This window comes from Peromyscus californicus, unplaced genomic scaffold, assembly GCF_007827085.1.
Source record: "Peromyscus californicus insignis strain IS unplaced genomic scaffold, ASM782708v3 Scaffold_7__1_contigs__length_154581171, whole genome shotgun sequence".
Classification (NCBI taxonomy): domain Eukaryota; kingdom Metazoa; phylum Chordata; class Mammalia; order Rodentia; family Cricetidae; genus Peromyscus; species Peromyscus californicus.
Genome location: NW_026294595.1, coordinates 101838768 through 101861238, shown reverse-complemented (window position 1 = coordinate 101861238; position 22471 = coordinate 101838768). Strand labels below are relative to the sequence as shown.

The 22471-nt window shown below is 52.1% G+C and overlaps 1 protein-coding gene across 10 annotated transcripts in view; it reads right to left on the bottom strand.

Annotated features, from left to right (window-relative positions):
• The window catches only part of Gpat2 (glycerol-3-phosphate acyltransferase 2, mitochondrial), a 61588-nt gene that overhangs the window by 14550 nt on the left and 24567 nt on the right, over window positions 1-22471 (bottom strand). The window lies entirely within an intron of this gene.

Sequence of the window (22471 nt, the reverse complement as noted above, 5' to 3'; positions counted from 1 at the left end):
TTATGACCACATGTCACCATGCCCAGCGTTTCTACGTGGGTCACAGCCAGAGGACTCAACACTGGGAGAGACACTCAGAGTTAAGAGCTCTGGGTGGGGAGCGGGACAGGACACAAAGGACATTCCTTGTCTGCTTAGCTCAGGAAAGACAGTCCTAGGGACTTTCAGAACCCTCCACTTAGCATTGTGGAAGGTGGCCTTGGGGTCCAGTGATACAGGCCCCTAGTGTTCCCTTCCAGGCCCTTCTCCTGACCCCCAGTCCTTTCCCAGAAAGCAACAAGCTTGCAGGGTGGGTGGGTTCGATTGTTTGGGTCCTAGGAGTTCTTTTGGTTTGGTTTTTATCCTTAGTAACACCCAGAACCAAAGCAGTATGTTTTAAACACAATAACTCTGGAGAGGGCCTTCATGGGGCCCTGGGGCATTACAAGAGAGCACTTGCTCAGAAGCAAATATCTATAATCAGTTGTTGCTTTTGCCCCACAAGGGGCATGTGAGCAGTAGCACAGAGCAGCCTACTCCCTTCATGAGGGCCTTCTGGCCCAGCCCAGTCCCTGCCTCCATCCTCCCTTGCCTACATTGTTAGAACACTAGGCAAGCTGGGCTGGGCATTGGCAGGGAGGGGGTACTGGCTCTGAGGGTGTGGGAATGACCCTCCTCTAGGCCAGCAGTTCTCAACCTGTGGGTCGCAATGATTTTTTCACAGGGGTCATCTAAGACCATCGGAAAACACAAATGTTTACATTACAATTCATAACAGCAATATTACAGTAGCAACAAAAATAATTTTATGGGCTGGGAGTCCACAACATGAGGAACTGTATTAAAGAGTCACGGCATTAGGAAGGTTGAGAACCACTGGTCTAGGCAGTTTTCATAACAGCTTCCCCAGACCCCTGCAACCTGGGGTTTTGAACACAGCCCTCAGCTTCTCTAGGGCTGCAGTGGTTATGTAACGAACAGCCAGCCACACGAGGCTGAGCTCCTGAGGGCTTGTGAAAGGGAGCTGGAGTGTTGCTTTTCCCCAGAGTTGGGGTGCTAGTCCATGCTGGTGTACTGGAGCGGAGGCTCAGCAGAGCAGGAATAGGGGGACTGGATACAATGCTTCCTGCTGCAGGAAAGCTGAGCTCAAAGGTGCTTAAACATGAAAGGAGATGTGTCTCCTATGTCAGGCAGTCCAGAGGTAGGATGGCCCAGGGCTGGTTCAGTGCTGCAGTGACATCAGCAGGGGTCCATGTTGCCCTCCCGAGTGGACCAGCTCAGACCAATTTCCCTCATGATTATAGGATGGCTGCCTCAGGTCAAGTCATCAGCTAGCAGACACTACCTCTTTCTGGATACTTCTTTTCTGCCATGTCTCACTGGGGCCAGGATGAGAATAGAACCCCTGCATGAGGGTCCCAGGAATGCCAGGTGACGATATGGTCTCTCCCTCTGTCATCATAACAAACCCCTGAGGTGGCTTAGAGGAGGGAGAAGGTCTTTGGCCTTGGTTTCCAAGGTCCCAGTTGCTAATGGGACAAACTTTCCATCTTTGAGACTCTGCAACCAAGTCTGCAAGGTAGGAGCACCAAGCCACCCCCTTCATGGGCAGGGGGAGGAAAAGAAAAAAGGGGAGAAACCAGAATTCCAACTCCTTTCAAGGACACATCCTCAGTGACCCAAAGAGACCAGACCCTGCCTTTTAATGTCCCTCTGCATCTCAGTGGTGTTGCCCTGAGGATCAAAGCTTTGGGGACATGAGATGTGCAAAGTCCATTAGAGGCAGTGTGCTCTGTGGTATTGTGGGATCTGGGATTTATTTCAGCCTCCTTTGATCTCAGGTGGTAGGACATCACTGTTGTTGGTTGTTCTTGCCCTTTTGGGGGGCCCGCCACCCAGATTCCATATAAATCACAAATGGAGGCTTATTCTTAATTATAAATGCCCAACCTTAGCTTGGCTTATTTCTAGTCAGCTTTTGTTAGCTTATTTCGTCTACCTTTTGCCTCTGGGGTTTTTCCTTTTCTTACTTCTGTAAGTCTTACTTTCACTCTTACTCCATGGCTGTCTGGGTGGCTGTCCCCTAACATCCTCCTCTCTTTGTTCTCTTGCTCTTCTTTTCCTCCTCCCAGATTTCTCCCTCTATCTATTCTCTCAGCCTGCCAGCCCCACCTATCTTTCTCTCGCTGTTGACCGTTCAGCTCTTTATTAGACCATCAGGTATTTCCGACAGGCAAAGTAACACAGCTTCACAGAGTTAAACAAATGCAACATAATCAGATGCAACGCATCCTTGCATCATTAAACAAATGTTCCACAGCATAAACAAATTAACACATCTTAAAATAATATTCTACAACACATCACCAAGTTATCTCTAGGGAAACAAAGACTATGGATGGATTTCTTTGTTTCAGTTCCACTGGGCAAGAAGAAAGTGGTCCCTCAGGAGGCCTCCACCCCAGGCCTGGGAGATGCATGCTCCCTCTGGCTCCCCCGGCTTCTATCCTCTCCACACCTGAGCAGCCTTCCCTCTGGAGACAAAGTGCTTTCCTAGATTCCTAAGAGAGGTATGTGTCCTAGTACCGTCCTGGATAGTCAATTAGACCTTAGGTAACAGGGTTAACTGGGACTGGTGCCGGCCTGGCTATCAGCTCCTCACTGGGAGGGCTGAGGCAGGAGGCCTCTTTGGAATCAGGATGGTGTTGGCCTTTGTGGGCCTGCTCCTCGGAACTGGAGGCAAGGGGTGGCCAGCTGGAACGGATGCTGAGTGTTCCGTGCTCTGATCAAATACTATTGTAAATTCACCCTGGGACCTCTCAGATCTCGATTTTCTAAGTAGCAAAAAGTCCAGTTCAAATGGGTTGGCCCATAAAGGGAGCTGGAACTGGTCGGCCTACCCAGACACCAGAACTGCAGAGGGAGCTGGCACTGTTTCTCTGCAGTGTGTTCTCAGCAAGTCAGGTTTGTTTTAATCTCCACTCCTCTGCAAGTCAGCTATTTCAGGATGGCTGTCCCTGGGTGTCAAAAGTAGCCACCACTGTTTCTAGAGCCTTCAACATGTACCCCACAAGGAGCCCTTTCATTCCCAGATGCCTGTGAAGTCCCAAGCTTCGACTTGTTCTGATTGGCGGGTGCTGTCACCTGGTCTCTCAAGGGAAAAAATCACTCCCTGCAGTGTGGGACCTTGAGGGCAGGTTCTGGACTGGCTTGGTGAGGTCTTGAGTGCGCCCTTTCCCATCAGGCGTCTGTCCCATTCCTGCTGACGTGACTCTCATACGAATCCCAGGGCCTATAGGGCAAGAGAAGGCGGAACAAACCATGTCTCCAAACCAGTCACCTCCAAGATCCGACTAGTAGGAACAGGACAACAAAACAGATGTGGAGGGATGTTGTAGTGTGGGAGAGCATGGCAGCTTCACATGTGCACAGTGCAGACCCAGAGACAGGTTATCCTGGATCGACCATGGGGACCACAGCAATCCCAAGGCTCTTTTGACTGTGAAGAGAGGCAGGCAGCCAGTGGACTCATGCACTAGGAGGGTGTCAAGGGACGATAGAAAGACACCAGTGAATCATTTGCAATCATTGCTTTTGTTTTTTGCAATAGAGTCAAACTATGCCCTGTTAGCTTGGCCTTGGACTTGGGAGGCAGCAGCTGCTCATTTTACACTCAGGGTGTCCCCTGTTCTCATGACCCTGTAGAGCTACTGAGTATCCCAGTGGCCAGTAGCACAGTGCCTGAACCTCTGACTGTAGGGTAGCAGCGGGTGCATCTGTGACTCCTGCTGATCCTGAGAACTGAGTTCTAATCAGACTCCTCTGTGGGCACAAGGCCACTCCCAACAAAGCCCAGAGCTTAGCCACAGGGGGCAAGAAGGTCTGGGGGTGTTGGTTTTGGGGGAAAGGTGGGATCTTGCTTGGTTGAGGGGGGAAGAACCCCTGTGGAATATGCACAGACCAAGAAGGGAATTTAAAAGGCTGTTTCTGGAACATTCTGCCTCTAAAGACTCAGATGGACGCAGAGCAGGGTGCCGACTTCAGAAAATGGGCAAGAGGGCTGTGTCTTTGGAAAATGAGCAGGAAACAGTGGCCTGAGCTTTGGACCAGAGCATAGAGACTCCAGGAGAAATGAGATCACCCGGGGGGAAGAAAAGGTTTGATCTGCAGAGCTAGCAGGAGCTGCAGGGGACAGGCTAACAAAAGAGGTGAGAATAGACAGCCACTTCTGCAGCTGTGCCCCAGGGGACTCTTGTGCCCTGGGACTTGGAGACAGCAGACCTCTTAGGGATCGGGCTGACAGTTTATGGCTGGACTGGTGGGGGTGAGGAAACAGGAAGGGGTAGAGCAGTGAACAAAACCCCTCCCAAACACATACAAAATAAGACACCTCCGTTTGCAGTGGAACCCTTGATAGACATCAACACGGTGAAAAAGTAACCCAAATGTGACATTTCAGGTGGGGCGTTTGGGACGAAATTAAGTCTTCAGGAGACTTCAAGGCTGGGGTTTTATCCAGGGGGACTGAGGCTTTGAAGAGGAACCTGAACCAGGATTTCTGCCTCACCCTGTGATGAGATGCTAGGACATGGCAGAATCCACACCAGCGAGAAGGCCCTCACCAGAGACGGCCACTGGTCTTGAGCTCCCCAGTCTCGAGAACTGTGAGCCCCAGAATCCTTTAGTCTTTATAAGTGACTCCACCTGTGGTATTCCACAGCCGCAGCAGGAAAGCACTCTGTCAGGCTGCTGCAGGATGGCCACAGAGGGGAAGTCTGTGCTGTGGATGGACCACATGGGGTACTTCTGCCCCTGGAGCTGCAGAGAGCCAGGGGAAGGCCTTTGGAAGTCCAGCAAACCCCAAGAAACCCTCGCGGGCCCAGCTCACCCTGCCTGGCGAGGCACAGACCTCCAGCAGCCTGTGGACCTTGCCCATCCGCGAAGGCAAGGGGCACAACTCAGAACCTTTACTCAGCATTCCAAGAGCTCTGCCAGCTCATGGGGGTGTATCAAATGATGTGGCTCTTGACCTCCGCCCAGGGCAACATTCTTTTCTTGTTGTTCTTTTCACTTTTTAAGACCATCTCGTTCTACAGTCCAGGCTGGTCTAAAATTCTCGCCATGCAGCCCAGCCTGGTCTCTAACTCATGGCAGCCCTTTTGCCTCAGCCTCCTTAGTGCCGGGACTGCAGGTGTGATGGTGGTGGTGGCTCCTTCTATGCCACTTCTTTCCTTCCTCATTTCTTATTTTTCCCCTCTTCCTTTTTCTTCTTTCTTCCTCCTCTTCCTCCTCCTCCCATAATACCCTTCAGCCAACTCATATATCATCCAACCTCAGAGCCATCATTCAAAGTGGGCATCATTCCTACCCATTTTATGGATATAGAAACTGAGGCTGGGGGAGAGCCTCAGATAGCAAATGAGAGCTCTCAATCCATACCTTCATCAATGACTACCTGCACACATTCTGTTCCCTGGAGTGGCTTGGGAATAGCTGGGCAAAAGTGCTGTCTAGGACAGTCCCCTTCTCCATTCCCTGGCAGAGGAAGAAACGGGGGTGGGAGTGAGATGCAGATTTGAATTTTAAAGTCCCTACGAAGTCCCTGCTCTCACCTCTGTACTTGCATTTTCAACCATGGAACTAGGTGCAAGTTGTAAGTGATACGCAAATCACTGTCTACGTGATGTCCCCAGCATCTCCCTAGCTCATCCCCGAGCAGAGAACTCCACCAAAAGGGCACAGTTGGCTCACCCCGCCCCCACCCTCCATCCTGCACACCATGTTCCTGCCGACTCCTGGGCTTTCCAGTTCCCTCAGGTTCAGAAGCCAGAAGATTCCTTATCCCAGTGGAATCCAGAACTTTATATCCCCAGATAACGCCACGCCACCAGCACGGATGATCCATTAATCAGCTGCTTCTAGCACTGGAGGCTGTTAATTGAAAACTCAGTCCCTGCTCCAGCTGCCTTCCCCAGCCCTGGGTTCTCCATCTTGGGGTCACTGATTTCTCTCTGTTGGGTAACATTTGCTGCACCTTCTGCAGAGATGCCTGTTAGGGCTGCGGCAGCCTGGGTGAGGATCCTGAGAGTCTGGGTCTCATCCTTTGCCACACACACAGCTTGCAGGGGACTCCACTCTGCTCTGCTCTGCTATGGAAGGCAGGAATGTAGTTAGAGCTATTCTCCCAGAGCTAACAGCCTGTGGGAAGACTCCACCCAAGGCCTGCTGAAGCCAAAAACACAGTTGCCTTAGCCCAGCTAAGAAGGAGATCTGATTTTATTATTATTACTTTGTAATTACACTTTTATTCCTTTATTTTGTGGAGGAGGGAGAGGACAGAGAACAACTTTGTAAGACTCAGTTCTCCCTTCTATCACGTGGGTCCCAGGGATCAAAATCATATCCTCGAGCTCGGTGGCAAGCACTCTGACACTTGGAGCTATCTCCTAGGCTCCTGTGAAGGTTGCTTTTGACTTGGGACAGTATAGAATCACCTGGGAAGGCAGTCTCAGTGAGGAATTGCCTGGATTGGCTTGGTCTGTGATGGATTTTCTTAGCTGGGTAATTGAAGTGGGAAGACCCAACTTGAACGTGGGCAGTACTGTTGAATGGTCTGGGTGCTGGAATTACTAAGGAGAGAACCCGCTAAGCACTGGCACGCATTCACTAATACATTGCCCTCTCTCTGTTCTTGAATGTGGATACAATCCAGCTTGCAGCTTTAAGTTCCTGCCTTGACTTCCCTCTGTTGTGAACTGTGACCTGTAATTATAAGCCAAATAAACCCTTTCTTCCTTAAAGTGCTTTTGTCAGGGTATTTTTATCATAGCAACAAGGAAAAAACTAAGATGGGGTCTTAGGAGCCGCTGCTTGGAAGGGCTGCTGGATGTCTCGAACTGTGCTGGAAGTTTCTTCCCTGAGTGCTGAGACTCAATCATGCCCGCTGGACTTTGGTCTTAACTCTGAGTCTGGGAATGTAAGGGCTCTTCGTGGCCCCTGCTCTCCCTCACCACTTCTCTCCAGGCTGGGTACAAACAGAATTAGGCCGGGTGTGCTAATGTACATCATCATAATCCTAGCACTCAGGAGATCTGATTTTATTAGATCCACAAACGCAGGTGGATCTCTGTAAATTCCAGGCCAGTCTGGCCTATGTAACAAGTTCTGTGCCAGCCAGGGCTATGTACTGAGACCTTGTCTCAAAAAAAAAAATCTGATGATTGGCAGCTGGTAGAGTTCTTGCCTAACATGCACAAGGCTGCCGGTTCATTCACTAGCATGGTGTAAATCAGGCGTGGTGGCACATACCTCTCATCATAGCATCCAGAAGGTGGAGACAAGAGAATCAGCGGTTCAAAGTCATCCTTGCCTACATAGTGAGTTTGAAGCCAGCTTGAGCTGTATAAGCTCCTGTCTAAAACAAGTAAAGCATGGCCGGGCGGTGGTGGCGCACGCCTTTAATCCCAGCACTCGGGAGGCAGAGCCAGGCGGATCTCTGTGAGTTCGAGGCCAGCCTGGACTACCAAGTGAGTTCCAGGAAAGGCGCAAAGCTACACAGAGAAACCCTGTCTCGAAAAACCAAAAAAAAAAAAAAAAAAAAAACAAGTAAAGCACTATGTGACTAGAGACATGTTAGGAGAGGTGGGTACAACACGATGTCATTCTTCTAAGAGCACAGCGGTACGTGCACACCACATACTCACAGACGGTTCTTGGGGTGCTTCTTGTTTGGTCTCATAGTGCAGGAGACTGAGCCCAAGGCCTCACACATACCAGACGAGTGCTGCGGCCACTGAGTTACTTCCCCAGCCCCTGGTCCCACCTCTTAACTCTATCACCCAAGGAGTTGGACTGTATCATGTGACTTCCGGGGGTTCACAGACCTTTGGATCCTAGCAGCTGCTCTGTGGTGAGAACACTTGCTATGGGAAGATGTAATTGGGAGAGGAAGAAAAGAGCTACATCTTACCAGGACAGGGGACAAGTGAGCACTTGTCCTTTGATGGCTGTCTCAGGGTTACTATTGCTGTGAGGAGACACCAGGAGCCAAGGAACTTGGGAAGGAAAGGGTTTATCAGGCCTGTGCTTCCACATCACTGTTCATCACTGATGGAAGTCGGGATAGGAAACAGGGCAGGAACCTGGAGGCAGGAGCTGATGCAGAGGCCATGGAGGGATGCTGCTTCCTGACTTGTTCCCCATGGCTTGCTCAGCCTGCTTTCTTATAGAACCCAGGACCACCAGCCTAGGGATGACATCACCCATCATGGGCTGGGCCCTCCCCCATCGATCACTTATTAAGAAAATGCTCTACAGGCTTGCGGACAGCCCAGTGTTATGAAGGCTCCCTCCTCTCCAGTGACTCTAGCTTGTATCAAATTGACGTAATACTAGTCAGCACAATGATCCATGACCCACACCTCACCTGTGACATGAGATATTGTCCCCTTTACCCTGTAGCAGAGCAGAGATGTGTACAGCGCAATGTTATGAAGGCTCCTTCCTCTCCTATGACTCTAGCTTGTATCAAATTGACGTAATACTAGTCAGCACAATGGCCCATGACCCACACCTCACCTGTGACATGAGATATTGTCCCCTTTACCCTGTAGCAGAACAGAGATGCGTACAGCCCAATGTTATGAAGGCTCCCTCCTCTCCTGTGACTCTAGCTTGTGTCAAGGTGACATAAAACTAGTCAGTACAATGGCCCATGACCCACACCTCACCTGTGACATGAGATATTGTCCCCTTTACCCTGTAGCAGAGCAGAGATGTGTACAGCGCAATGTTATGAAGGCTCCCTCCTCTCCAGTGACTCTAGCTTGTGTCAAATTGACGTAAAACTAGTCAGCACAATGACCCATGACCCACACCTCACCTGTGACATGAGATATTATCCCCCTTCACCCCGTAGCAGAACAGAGATGAAAACAGCCCCCAATGGCCCCGTCTTGGATGAGAAAAGAGGCAATGGCTCATAGAATCATACAAGAGCTTTTAGCCATCCGGATCTTTCAGTGGAAATAGAATGAATGTTCAGGAATTCTCTGCAATTTTCATTATATTCACCTTACTCTTCATTCATTTTTCTGAAATATGACTTGCCTGTATCTGTATTCCTACTGTGGAAACAATAACAGCCCAGCTGCCAGAGAACTCCTTATTCTGAAGTTTTAGGCAAGGATCTTATTGACCAGCCTTGTGAGTGCATCAGTCAGTATAGACTAGGCTAAGCTGTGGTAACAAACATCTCCTGAATCTCGGTGGCTTACAATAATAATATTAATTTCTTTCATATACAACACATGCACTATGAGTCCACGGGAGGGTTCTTTATACCTAGTCATTCACTGATCTAGTTTGACAGAGACTTCAAATGCCTAGGAGGGAGGGAGGTGGGAGATGGGACTTGGCTGGTTCTCAACATAGACCCCAGCCCATTTGCTTTGATAGCCCTGCCCAGTTTCATCTACAGCAGTGTGACCGCCATGTGGGCATGGAGGAACTGATGCCACAAAGAGCTCTAACACCATGTGACTATGTCCGGAGCAGATCAGCTGACATCTCAGAGTTTGGGTTCTCCATCTGTCTGCTGCACTGGTTGCAACATCTGCCTGCCAGCTGCACTGAATTCTTGTGTGTCTGGCTGTTGTGGTTCTCTGTGCTAGACAACACCTGGGCTAGCACAAACCTCACTTTAGCAAGGCAGTGGCCTTCCTAATGCCTTCACTGGGACTGGTCCTGGCACCCCCGAAGAATGCCTCCCAAGTCTCCTGACGCTCCAGTGATGCCACAGCTACCCTGGCAGCTTTTCAGAAGAACTCATCTCTGAGATTTTAGACAGAACGGTTGTGTCTGCCTCTCTCTCAGCCCTGCCTGTCCAGGAAAATCACACAGCCCACGTGATCCCTTCATGTGCACCCACATGCTCCACAGCCATTGTTTCCCTCATCAGCCAAGTCGCCGAGAGAGGCTCCACAGAAAGAGAGGAGGCAGCTGAAGACAGGCCACCCACCTCCCCAGCCCTGAAAGGTCCTAGCAGCAGGCCAAGGGCAGAAGTCACAGGCTCCTTCTGAGCCCCTCCCCACCTGGACTCCAGATAGGGCTAGCATAGGAGCCGGGCCTGCATCTGGCAAAGCACACCCATCCTGCCATGTCTGCTAGCGCAAAGCCTGCCTTAGCAAGGCAGTGGCCTTCCTGAGCCTTCACTGGGACTGGTCCTGGCACCCCCCAAAGAAAGCCCCCCCCAGGTCTCCCATCTCCTCAGTCATGCCACAGCCACAGCCATCTGGCAGCTTTGCAGAACTCATCCCTGAGATTTTAGGCAGACTAATTCCTTCTGTGATTTTAAATTGCCTGGGATTCTCAGAGCTTCTTGCCACTAGAGGCATAAAGAGCAAAGGGACCAGGGAAGGGGGCACCCACACCCATGGGGCTCCTACTTCTGCTACCTGACCCTTACTGGGGCTAGGACTCAGATGGCCAAGTCCCCTCCTCCCACAGCAGTTATCTATCATGGTGCCTGACTCATTGGTCATTTAGATAAAGTCCCCAGAAAATGCAGGAAGGGCATAACCTAAAATAAGTCTTCCCCGGGCAGGCTGACCATGGGGGACCCCTCCCCTTTCCAATCCACACTGGTGGGTTAGAGGCTCATGATGGGGAGAGGAGGTTCAGGAAAATGAGGACATGAGGGCCAAAGGCAAGGGGCAGGGGCGGGAGTGACAGCCCAGCCAGGGCCCTTCCCTGGGGGTCTAGATGAAGGACATGGAAGATAGATTGAGACCAGGGACACATAAGCCCATCCACTCAGCGGGAGCATTGCTCCCTTCTCTGAGACTGCAGGAATGGTTGTGGCCATAGGACCTGAGACATATCGTAGGGAAATAGGGTTCTGATGACAGGCAGGCTCCTGGCCTCAGTCCCTATTCCCAAAGCTCATCCACTCCCACCCACCCCCACCTCTCCCTGCTCTGGTGCCTGTTCAAAAAGCCAATAGGGTGCTGGGTTTAGACAATATATGCAAGAGATTTGTGTGGGAATTCACCCAGAGACAGACCTTGGGGACAAAGACCCTGCTTAGGGGCTAAGGAGGAGGCTGCCCCATCCTATACAGGGCCATAAATATGCCATGCTCTTTAACCTAATAATCCCACTGTTTGGAATTCCTCCCAGAGACAGAACTGGGGAGGGGAACGAGCTATACGTGCAGCTCCATTTATAGCAGCGTTCCTTAGAATGGTGGAGAGTGGGGCCAGCCAAGGCCTTCTGCAAGTGGAGGGGCTCGTCGTTAAGACAAATACATCCAAGAAAAGTGAAAAAACTGGACCGTTCACACGGCCATGAGAAGCCAGGCGAACACGTTCTAAAGACAGCATCTTGGGCCACAGGTGGTAGCAGCACCCACCTCTGGCCCATTAGAGACTATTGTGTCCTAGAGGAGGGGACATTCCAGAGGTGAGTCTCATATGGCAGGCAATGAACAGGTTATGATATCACAGGTAAGTCCCTCCCTAGAGCAGACCAGCATCCCACGTCCCGGTTACCCTATTGCCTGCTGGAGGCTGGCAGTCACTGCCAGGGTGACCCAGGAGACCATGGGCTGCTGAGACAGGATCTGAGCCCAGGAATGCAGCTGGGGGCCCTGTGACGCCGCCGTGAGACCTGCTCTGACCTAGGGCAGAGCTCATGCAGACAAAAGGGTCTTCTCTCCGGAACGGGGCTCTTGGCAGGCCATGTTTAGGAAGCTCCTTGAGCCTGTGGGGTGTGCATGTGACCCAGTGAAGAAGCCCCTCACCCCCAAAGTGTGAGCTGTCATTTCTTCTAACCTGGCAAGCAGAGTCTCAGGAATGTCTGTGACGTAGGGACTGGGGATCTACCCTTTCAAGCAGGAGACATGGTATGGTAGCCTGGAAGCAGGGGTGGAAGAAAACCCTAAAAGAGACTTGGCCCCCTGCCGGTCAGCTCTCCAAGGCCCACACTGCAAGAGGAAGCTACCTGGGCCGTGGCATGCTCTTGGCTGAGAGGCCCTTTCCCCAGTCCCAGAGCCTAGGGGGAGCTCTCTGAGGTCAGGGAGATAAAGCAAGAAATTGCGGCGCCCCCCACACCCCACCCTAGCCCCAGACCCAGGCCGGGAGTCCTGAGGAGAGCCACTGGCTTGCCATCCGAGGAAGCAGGGAGGCCTCTCAGCTGCAGAGGCTTTGCCCTGTGCAGCTAAGCCTCTTCCAGCTCGAGGCCCGTGGGAGGCTCCAGGCAAACAGAGCAGTCAGCAAGCTAAACATGCTATTAGCAGTGATGGAGAATGCCGATTACCCACACAGCTGTCAGAGCATTCCCAGCTCCCAGCGTCAGCACTTGAAGACGGGTCACTACTCCTCTGCCCTCCCTGATACACCCGCTCTGGGAAAGAAGGCCACACGCTGTGTCCCCCGCCAGCCCTGGGAATCAGACCCTTTAGTGAGGGACCTGGAGGTGAGACCTGCCTCTGCGCCTACCCCTGGGCCTTTGGTTCTCAAACTATAAGCTGAGAGTGTAAGTGACAGCAGCTTCCAAGACTCCTGGGAGGGTTCTGAGGAGAAATCTAGTGTGGATACACCTTGCAAATGATACAATTAACACTATTAGGATCCATCAAAACCAAATCCCTGGAGCTGGAGAGAAGGTTCGGCGATTGAAACAACTTACTGCTCTATCAGAGGATCAGAGTTCAGTTCCCAGCACCCCCGTGAGGTGGCTCACACCTCCTGCAGCTCCAGCTCCAGCCCCGGAGGACCGAAGGGCCCCTTCTGGCCTCTATGGGTACATGCGCGTGCAGGCACACACACACACACACACACACACACACACACACACACACACACACACACACCCTCACTCATATACATAAAAGAAACAGCCCTGCATCTGAGGTTATAATCCAGGGGTACAGCAGCACCTAGTATGTATGAGATCCTGGATTTGATTCCTGTACCATTAAAAAAAAAAGGATTGATTGATTTGTGTCTTCATGAACTGCCACTATTCATTCACACAAGATGTAACTGAGGCTCAGGAAGGGTCACAGCTTGACCAAAAGCACCCAACTGTTAAACAGAAGAAAATATCACCCTCCAGTGTTGGGATTAGCGAAAATCTCAAAGGGCATCCAACCTGCATAGGCCCCGGAATGAGAAGCGAGTCATCTATGGCCACAGAGTGGCTAAAGGCAGCACCCCAGGCCTCTGCAGATCTGGGTCTGTGCTCTCTGGGGGGAGGGGAGCAGTGCTGCCTAGGGATAAACTTAGGCTAGTACCCAAAGGTAACCCCTGCAGCTCCCGGGCCTCCTCATCCTGGAGGGGTGTGTGTGTGCAAGACCCAGCAGGACCTGGAGAACTGCACGCCTGGAGATGGGATGTCGGTTTGGGGCTGGCTCATTAGGGGGTGGGTGCGTAGTTAGTGGGAAGGAGCCTGCCCAGGTGCAAAGCAAGCTGAGCCTTCTAACACCTCATACAACATCTGAGGCCATGCTGGGAGCCCGGAGCCTTCTGGGGTACTCGGAACCCCACCTTCCGCAAGCCTGCCACTGCTTTGTGACGTCTCCACAAAAGACATCTCCCCTCCAGACAGAGGAGAGTGCCCTGAACCCTGGGAGAAGGCTTGGTAGATGGTCTGGGAGGGGAGAGGAGCTGTCCACGCGTGCACCTGCCACCAGCTCCTGCCCGCCTCATTCGCCTCAGCCTGTGCACATGTGGTAGTGTGTGCCAGGGGGTGTAATGATCACACAGTGTGGGAGGCACCTGGAAGGTGGGCGGTGATTAGCGGGACAATAGGGGAGCCTCGCCAGTGCAGGGGGGAGGATGGAGACCAGTGACTCAGGGATCCCCGGGAATAGAACCTGCCCCTTGAAGCCACTGATGTCTGCACCCAGCCCCGTGTCTGTCGCAGGCCTTCTGTGTGCCTTGATCTTGCCACTCCTGGGGCAGCCTTTGTCCTTGGCCCCTCAGCAGCTGCGTGGTGAATGAGCCAGCTGCAGCTGGTTGCTCCAACCTTCAGCAGACTGCTGCCGTCCTCGGAGCCTCACCTCCAGGTCTGTGGATGGAACCAGAGACGCCAACCCACAGGGCTGAGTGTACCGTCCTGCCACGGCAAATGGCATAACTCGTAGCAGGCTGTGAGGTGGCTAGAGGATTGTCGAAGGTCAGCCTTTGAGACGCCCCTCACAAACAAGAATTCCTCACTCCTCTGACGCTCTTGTTACCGAGTACCTCCCTCTGTTCTGTGCTGGCCAATCTGTGGTCCCCTGTACCTGGCCCTCCGTGTCAATCCCCTGAACCCTCAGGGTTCCACAGCACTAGGACCTGATGTGTCAACACAGATGGAGTACAGATTGAGGAGCCTTCCTGGTGTCCGACCCTCTCGTCACCAGGCCTCCTCCAACACACCACTGGTCCCTAGGACTGTCCTTTGCACCCTCCTTCAAGGAGACTAATCGGTTTTATCTGTTTTGTGAGGGAGATTTAGCCACAGGTGACGGGACTAAGGGTTGGGCTTCCTCCCCACTGTGTCCGTCCATCCACCCACCCGAACTTCTTTCCTTTCATCCATCTGTGCATCCCAGTCTGTCTATTCATCTTCTCATCCATCTCTTCATAGGCTATGCATGTAAATGTCTCCATAGGCTCATGTGTTTGAACACGTGGTCCCCACCATTAGGATGTGAGGCCTCTGAAGGAAGTGGGTCTCTGGTTTATAGACTAGCCCCAGGGCCAGCCTGAGTTCCCTGCTGCTTCCTCAATAGCCTCAAAGAAGAATAAGCTGTCTTATACTCCAACCATCATGGCTGCCAGCTGTCATGCCTTCCCTGCTGTTGTGAAGAAACCCAGATAAGCTGTGAGCCTAGAAAAAAATCCTTATGTTGTTTTGTCACCACAATAAAAGTACCTAATATACCATCCATCCACTCACCCATCTCTGTATCCCTCTACCCATCCGTCCATCCATCCATCCATCCATACATCCATACATACATCCCTCTACCCATCCATCCATCCACTCACCCATCTCTGTATCCCTCTACCCATCCATCCATCCATCCATCCATCCATACATACATACATACATCCCTCTACCCATCCATTCATCCACTCATCCATCTCTGTATCCCTCTACCCATCCATCCATCCATCCATCCATACATACATACATACATACATACATCCCTCTACCCATCCATTCATCCACTCATCCATCTCTGTATCCCTCTACCCATCCGTCCATCCATCCATCCATCTATCCATCCATCCATCCACTCACCCATCTCTGTATCCCTCTACCCATCTGTCCATACATACATACATACATACATACATACATACATCCCTCTATCCATCTTTCTTTTCACCCATCAAGCCAATCACCCATCCATCTTTGTATCCCTCTCTCAAATTGATCACATCTATCTACCCATCATCCATGTACCCAGAAGACTCTCAGAATGCTTGATGACATCATTCTTGGCAGGGTCTCCTAACAAGAGCAAGATGGCTGCAGGGTTTGTCCTTTGTGGTGGCCCTGGTGCCCAGAAGCTGGCACAGAGTTAGTGTTCGATGCAGATTTGACTCTCAGATGAATAAATAGCCAGACTCCTCACCTGCAGGGTGGTAGCAGAACTTACAGAGACAGAGGCTCCAGTCCGGGGAAGAGTGTGACTTACCCCAAGGTCACAAAGCAGGATAGGAGCAGGGCCACGTCTTCTGCCTAGGGATCCTTCTAAATCGGCGGTCAATCTTCCTAATGCTACAACCCTTTAATACAGCTCCTCTTGTGGTGACCCCCAACCCTAAAATTATTTTGTTACTACTTCATAACTGTAATTTTGCTACCATTGTGAATCATAATGTAAGTATCTAATATGCATAGATTGATCTCGACCCACAGGTTGAGAACTACTGCTCTATATGGATGTTCTCCCTATTGACTATGGAGAGCTGCCTGTCCTGGAAACTCATGGGAGCCTGAATCCTGGACAGAAGTAGGAACAGAGAGCTGGGGGCAGATCAGGGACCAGAAGAAACAATCATCCCGTACCAAGTGGATACTGCTGAAATTATCCTGAGCTGGGACTGGCTATCTTTAGGCAACAAGGTGAATGATTGACCTAGCTTGTCTCACAGGAGAGTCAAGGGCTCGGTTAGTGTCACACCTGGCCAGGTTGGTCAGATTCTGCACTGGCCAAGTCAGCCTCTGGCCATAGGCTTCTGGGGGGAACCTAGAACCCAATGCCCACTTCTTTCTGCCAGGTCTGGTGAGCTCTCACTTCACCTGCCTGCCTCTGCCAGCTGTGTGGCCTTAGGCATCCACAGCCCCTCTCTGTGCCAGCCCAGCTCTGTCCTTCATCAACACCGTGTTGCTGGAAGCATACTCTGGGGCTTGTCACTAGGAATTCTGGTCTGACGTGTCTGAGGAGCTGCAGTTTACAGAAGCCCATGGCTCAGCCTGTGGCTGAAGCCACCAGGAGCCTGAGCACTGGACAGCCAGCCACCTCACTGTCCTGGGCCTCAATCTTCTTCCCTACAAATGGAAACACTCAGAGTCCTGCAGGCATTGGTGGGCCCCGTGGGAGATGACACAGTAACTGTATGTGACCAGCCTGAAGACCCCAAAGGGCAGGGAGCTCGGGGTTCCTCTCTGATCCAGCTCACGGGGCTTGAACAAGATGGGGTGTTCTCCTCCTTGCTGGCTGCATACTGCGGTTTTAGTGTGAGCTGTCCCCCACAGACTCACATGTTCCCACACTTGATGTGGCGTTGTTTCGGAAGGTTGTGGGGCCTTTAGGAAGTGGAACCTACTGGAAGAAGTGACTTACTGGGGGTGGGTCTTGGGATCTTATTACACGACCTCACTTCCTGTCTGTTCTCTGTTTCCCGACTGTGGAGGCAATGTGGTCCACTGCCTGGTTCTCCCACAGCCGTGCCTCCCCTGTAGGGATGAACCCTTCCTCTCTTTGGTTGCTTCTGGTCTGGTATTTGGTCACAGGGACAGAAGAGTAACCATGATGCTCCAGTCAGTTTTCTTCATGTAACAAGTCGCCTGATCCAAAGACTCAAAGCAGGAAAAGGCAGTTTGGGCTCCTGGTTTCTGAGGGCTGACAGCCTGGTCAGGCGGCTGTCTGATTCTGGGGCCTGTGGTGGAAGGGCATGGCCGAGCAAAGCCACTTACTGTGTGGTGGCCAGGAAGCAGAAAGAGACAGCCAGGGAATGAGGTAAATAATCAAGATTTACCCTCAAGGCCAGGCATGAAAATCTACACCAGTAATCCCAGCACTCAGAGGCAGAGGCAGGTGGATCTCTGTGAGTTTGAAGCCAGCCTGGTCTACATAGCAAGTTCCAGGACAGCCAGGGCTATCTAGTGAGACCCTGTCTCAAAAGACAGAGAGAAAAAAAGATTGTCCTTCAAAGGCATACTTCTAGTGACTCACCTTCTCCAGCTAGGCCCTCCCTCCTAACTTCACACTGTGCTGTGAACTCATCCATGGGTTCTTCTGTTGATAAGGTTAGCAACTCCATGACCCAGTCACCTCCAAACAGCTCTGCTGCCCGGGGCACAGCCATCCACACTTAAACTGTTAGAGGACATTTCATACCCAAATCACAGTGCTGACCCTGTTGCTTTCTAGCGGAGAAGATGCCAAGGGCTTGCTTCCCTAGTGCCCCATCAAGGCTAAGGCAATGCCTGTGACCTAGCCCCAAAGAATGGCATCTCAGAGGAAGTCTGCTGAACTTCCTGAGGAAAATGCCCCCTTACTGTCTTTGGATATGTGAAGGCATGTTGTTGAGTGATATGGCAGCCATTTTGTGACCATGAGGAGACACGCTTAAGGAAGATTCAGTCTTGATAATCATCCCATTGAGCTGGTAAGCTAACCGTCCCTGGAAGCACCCTGGCTCTGTCTGTTATATGGCATGATAAGACATTTTCTGTTTACACACTTGGCTTGAACAGTTTGTTTACTGATAGTCAAAAGCAGCCTGACACAAAGGCTCAACATTAATGGGAACCCATCTGCTTTCCCAGCCTCGTTTTCTGATACATCTCCAGGAAATGCCTTTGGTTTTGTTATTGTTTTCTCTTTACTAGCTGCAGAGTCCCTCTGGCCTTCCCTAAATGGTGAACTCCTAGCCATCCTTCAAAGCCCACCTTCAACACTCAGCACTCAAGTTGGGGTGCGCTCCCCCGCCAGAGTCCTTCAAATGTCTTCACGGTGGAAGTTCCCACACAATTTTCTGTTCCCTTTTGATCCACCATCCCTCTGCACTGTAAACTCTTTAGTGGAGGGGCCTCTCCTTCATCTAGATACCCCAACATCACGCCTGGTAACTATCGAATTATCGAAAGCCCGGCTTCCACCTCTCCAGCCCTCAGACCCAATGTCCCTACCCCAGCTGGGCAGGAAGAAGAAAACCTTTCAAGCCAGTCCCAGGGGAAGCAATTGTCCTTTGGGCCTGGGCCTGGAAATGGCCCCTCCAACTGCATACCAGGGTCCTCTTCTGAGGACCTGAACCTCTGGACAGGGTGGCCATGGAGAGGGGGAGCTGAAGCTGCAGCTAGACTCAAGGGGTTTCTTTTAAAGTAGGTTTTAAAGGGTTTTTTTTTTTTAATTGCTCAAGAACATGTCTTTGTTAATTTTTTAAAAAGGCTTAAAGTATTCCAGACAGAATTAATGCGTCTCTTCACCACCCTTCCCTCCCCCAGACAAAATCCTGTCCCCAAAGGAAACTTCTTCAGCTGGTGTTTTAAAATAAAGATAATAGGCGCTCTCTCTCTCTCTCTCTCTCTCTCTCTCTCTCTCTCTCTCTCTCTCTCTTTCCCCCTTCCCCTCCCTCTCCCTCTGTTCAATGTCTTGTCTGAGATGACGTTTCCCTCCCCCAAGTCATCATGGAAGGGTTTGTCAACTATTCCTCAGATCTGTCCCACTGCAGGCAGAGGACGTTGTCCTTCAGGCATGTACCTATGGCTGTCCTTTTCAAATGGGTCACACTGTAACAGAGCCCAGCCTCCAGCAGCAGCTCTCCTTTTGTGGACAAAGAAGCTGCCGGAGCGCCTGTGGAGTATGTCATCCCAGTCCCAGGGTGATGCCTGGGGTCTTGGCTGTGTGTCCCAGGCAGCCAGGGGGACATTCAGAGCATATGTCACTACTCAGGAGGACGTTCAGCAGCCTCTGCGGGGACTTAGCTTCCGTTTCTTCCCCTGGAGCAGGAATTAGACCCATGGCCTTTTCATTTCTTCATGGGCTCCAGCGTCCCTTGATCACTACACCACGTCAGAGACCCAGAGCCTCTGGCCAGCAGGGCCCAGCAGTGGCACTTGGCCAGAGGAGCCCCCAGGCAGCTTTGTAGCACCCCCCCCCACTGTCCCCTCCTGTTGTAGCTTCCGGTTTAGAGACAAACACCCTCTGCACCCAAAAGCTAGGAATCATTCAAAATGTAATCATTTCTGGGATGAAAATCTTCCCAAGCGGGAGGCAGTGGCCACAGCAGCCAGGTTCATCACAAGCAAGGGAAGGCTCCCCCTTCCCCCTTCTCCCCCTGCTCTCCATGTACTTAATGAGAATTCCTGAAGTACAGGTCAGTGGCACAATGCTTGCTTAGCCCATGCCAGGCACTGGACTAGAATCCACTGCAGCAAAATAAATAATAAATAATAGTAGAGTGCCTTCCTAGTACCTGACCTCCGTGTGCTTTGCTTAAGTTAACAGTGCCTGCTTTGCTTGTTAGTGTGTCCTGTGCCTGCTTTGCCGGGGCTTCTGAGTGACAGGATGTTACTGTGGAGGTCAGAGGAGGGACATGTTCACAGGTCAGAGGAGCTGCCCAACAGCTGGAAGCTGAGAGGTCAGCCAGCAGGAGGTCAGGTCTTCCCCAAGGTCAATGACCTGCTCCTTGAGACCGCGGTGGGTAACTGGTCCCAGTTCTCAAGCTTCAGGGCACCCTCCCTCCCTCCGGCTTCTCTCAGGAAACCTCTAGAAATGCCATTCCACCCAAACAAGAGAGAAGGAAAAGTGCATGTGTGGTGCCCAATCCCATCACCAGGCAGTTTTTATCCTGAACTCTACCACACCTCCTCCATCTTCCTTCTGTTCCATGCAGCGTCAAGGTAGGGGAGGAACACCAGGAAGGGAGGGGCAGGTCGTGGAATGGGGGTGCAGCTGAGTGGTCCCCAAGGAGAGGAGAGAACATAGGAATGACTGTAGGAGTCAGGCTTTGAGGACACCTTGGCTGTCCCCTGGGCTGGCAATGCAGTAAGTGCTCCGTGGTGAAGGTCAGCCACTGCTCCACCAAATACGGCAGCTGCGGAGGCTGGCCTTGAACCTAAGGAGGCTGCCCACTGTTCAGTCAGCACCCTCACTCCATTGTGCTGCTACTGTGAACTGAAATTGCGATGCAGACATTCCCTGGACCCTAAGGACCCATGCCACAGACTGTGGGAACCCTGCCCTGGCCCCTGGATGCTGAGGGCCAGTGTCACAGACTGTGGGAACCCTGCCCTGGCCCCTGGATGCTGAGGGCCAGTGCCACAGACTGTGGGATCTCTCGATTATGCTGTGTCTTCTTTCCCATTCCATTTTCTTTGCTTTCTGTCCATCCTCCCTCAAGAGTGGAATTAGCAATAAATGCAAGCACCATCCATCTCTGGAGCCGCCACACCCCTAAGTCCCCCGTCCCCTCACAGGTCTATTTCGCCTGTGTGACATGCTAGCCATCAGAAGTTGTCATTGTTCACACTTGCTTACCCTGTCTGGGAACAGGTCTTCACTAGCTTGGGCTCACCCATCCAGAAAGACACTCCAGGGAAAGATTGGGGTCACAAAAGGGGTGTGGCCTTGAGTTTTCCTAGAGCTGGAAAGGGCTCTGGCTGGCAGGGCCAGGGGAGACTGGGAGCCACCTGCCAGCTCCCAACTGTGCCAGCATCTGTCTAGGACTCATTGGCTGCTGAGAAACTAGATATGGCCTCGCCAGGGTATGAGACTCCCCACAGCTGACTGGAGCTCTTTCTCAGGTCACCTGGTCTCAGGACTGCACCTGCCCAATGACGAGGGATGAGGGACATGGGCTCTTTCGGGAACGCAGGGCCAAGCTCTTGGCTCAGAGCTCTGGGGTAAGAAGAACCTGCTGTGTCCTTGAGGGTCCCTGGGGATGTGGCCTGTGGCTCTCGGGTCCCTGACTGATGTGTGTTCACCTCTTCCCTGGCAAGCGCCACACGCCAGCACAACCCCTCCCCCATCCCCAAGCCACTAGAGACCAGTGAGGGTCTGGTAGCCTCTGAGGCCACTCCTGCCTTCTTCCCTGGAAGCCACATGGGCTCCATCCTGGGGCAGGAAGGAGGAAGGCCTCCTGGGCCATCCCTGCAGTCCCCTCCCCCAGTGGCAGTCAGCACAGCTGTCAGAGATGTCTCTTTCCCAGTGCCACCTCCCCGCAACAGCCATTAAACCTCCTTTTATTAGCACAAGTGCTGTGACATCGGAGTTGGGGGGCCTTTGTTCCTTTCATTTTAGAAAGAAAACTGGCTGAATTTCCCAGAGAGGGGAGGTGGAAGGGTATCTGACTCGCTGGAGATGCCTCTGGGTTCCCAGCTCTCTTTCTTCTGTCCCCAGGCTCCTGTGACATTGTCACTGAGCACAAACAGCCCAGAGCTTCTGCAGCCCTCGGGGTTGTGCCCTGTGTGACGGTGAGCTATAGGAAGTGGCCACCACCCTGCACTCAGGTCTTCTTGGGGCCCAGCAACAATCGTCAAGGGCTGGCCTGGAACCCTCAGCATGGCTTGGCAGTGTCCCCCTCCTTCTCTCCTCCCACCCCCCCAGGGATGGAACCCAAAGCACCCCAACATTCTAGGCCGGGGCTCCCCGCCCCAGGGGAGCCCTCACCACAGTAAGGAAACCCAGAGGCCTTCCCCTATGGTAGGGGATAGTCACGGTGGCAGATTCGTGGCTGCAGGCCAAAGAACAGCTCGTCTTTTTTTGTGGTGAGCCCCAGAAGGGCTAGGGAAAGCACCTCATCTCACTACCTCCACCACACTTTGCTGACCAGCTGGACTCTGAATCCAGACTCTTCTGCCTCTGTAACTTCTCAGCCCCAAGAACGTGTGCTAGAAAATACTGGAAGGATGTGTGAGGGAGCGGCAAGGCCTGACAGAAGGACACCGGCTAGTCAAGCATCAGCCTTTGCTATACCGAGGCAATGGGGCCAGGAAGGTTGGGTGATGCGTACCGGGGGTGGAACCCTGCCTGCCTGTCTCCCAACCCCGTTCCAGATGTTTCTATTCCTCCATCAGAGTGGTTTCTTAGAGGTTTATGGGTCTGCCAGTCCTGTAAGGGCTGTTTAAAGAACAGCTGCTTGCACATTAGTATACATTAACCTGGTGGGTGCTTTCTCCAAGCTAACAAGGCAAGGGCATTGGTAGGAAAGTTTTCCAGAAGAGGCAGATGGGATAACTGTGAACCCTCTAGCTTTGTTCCAAG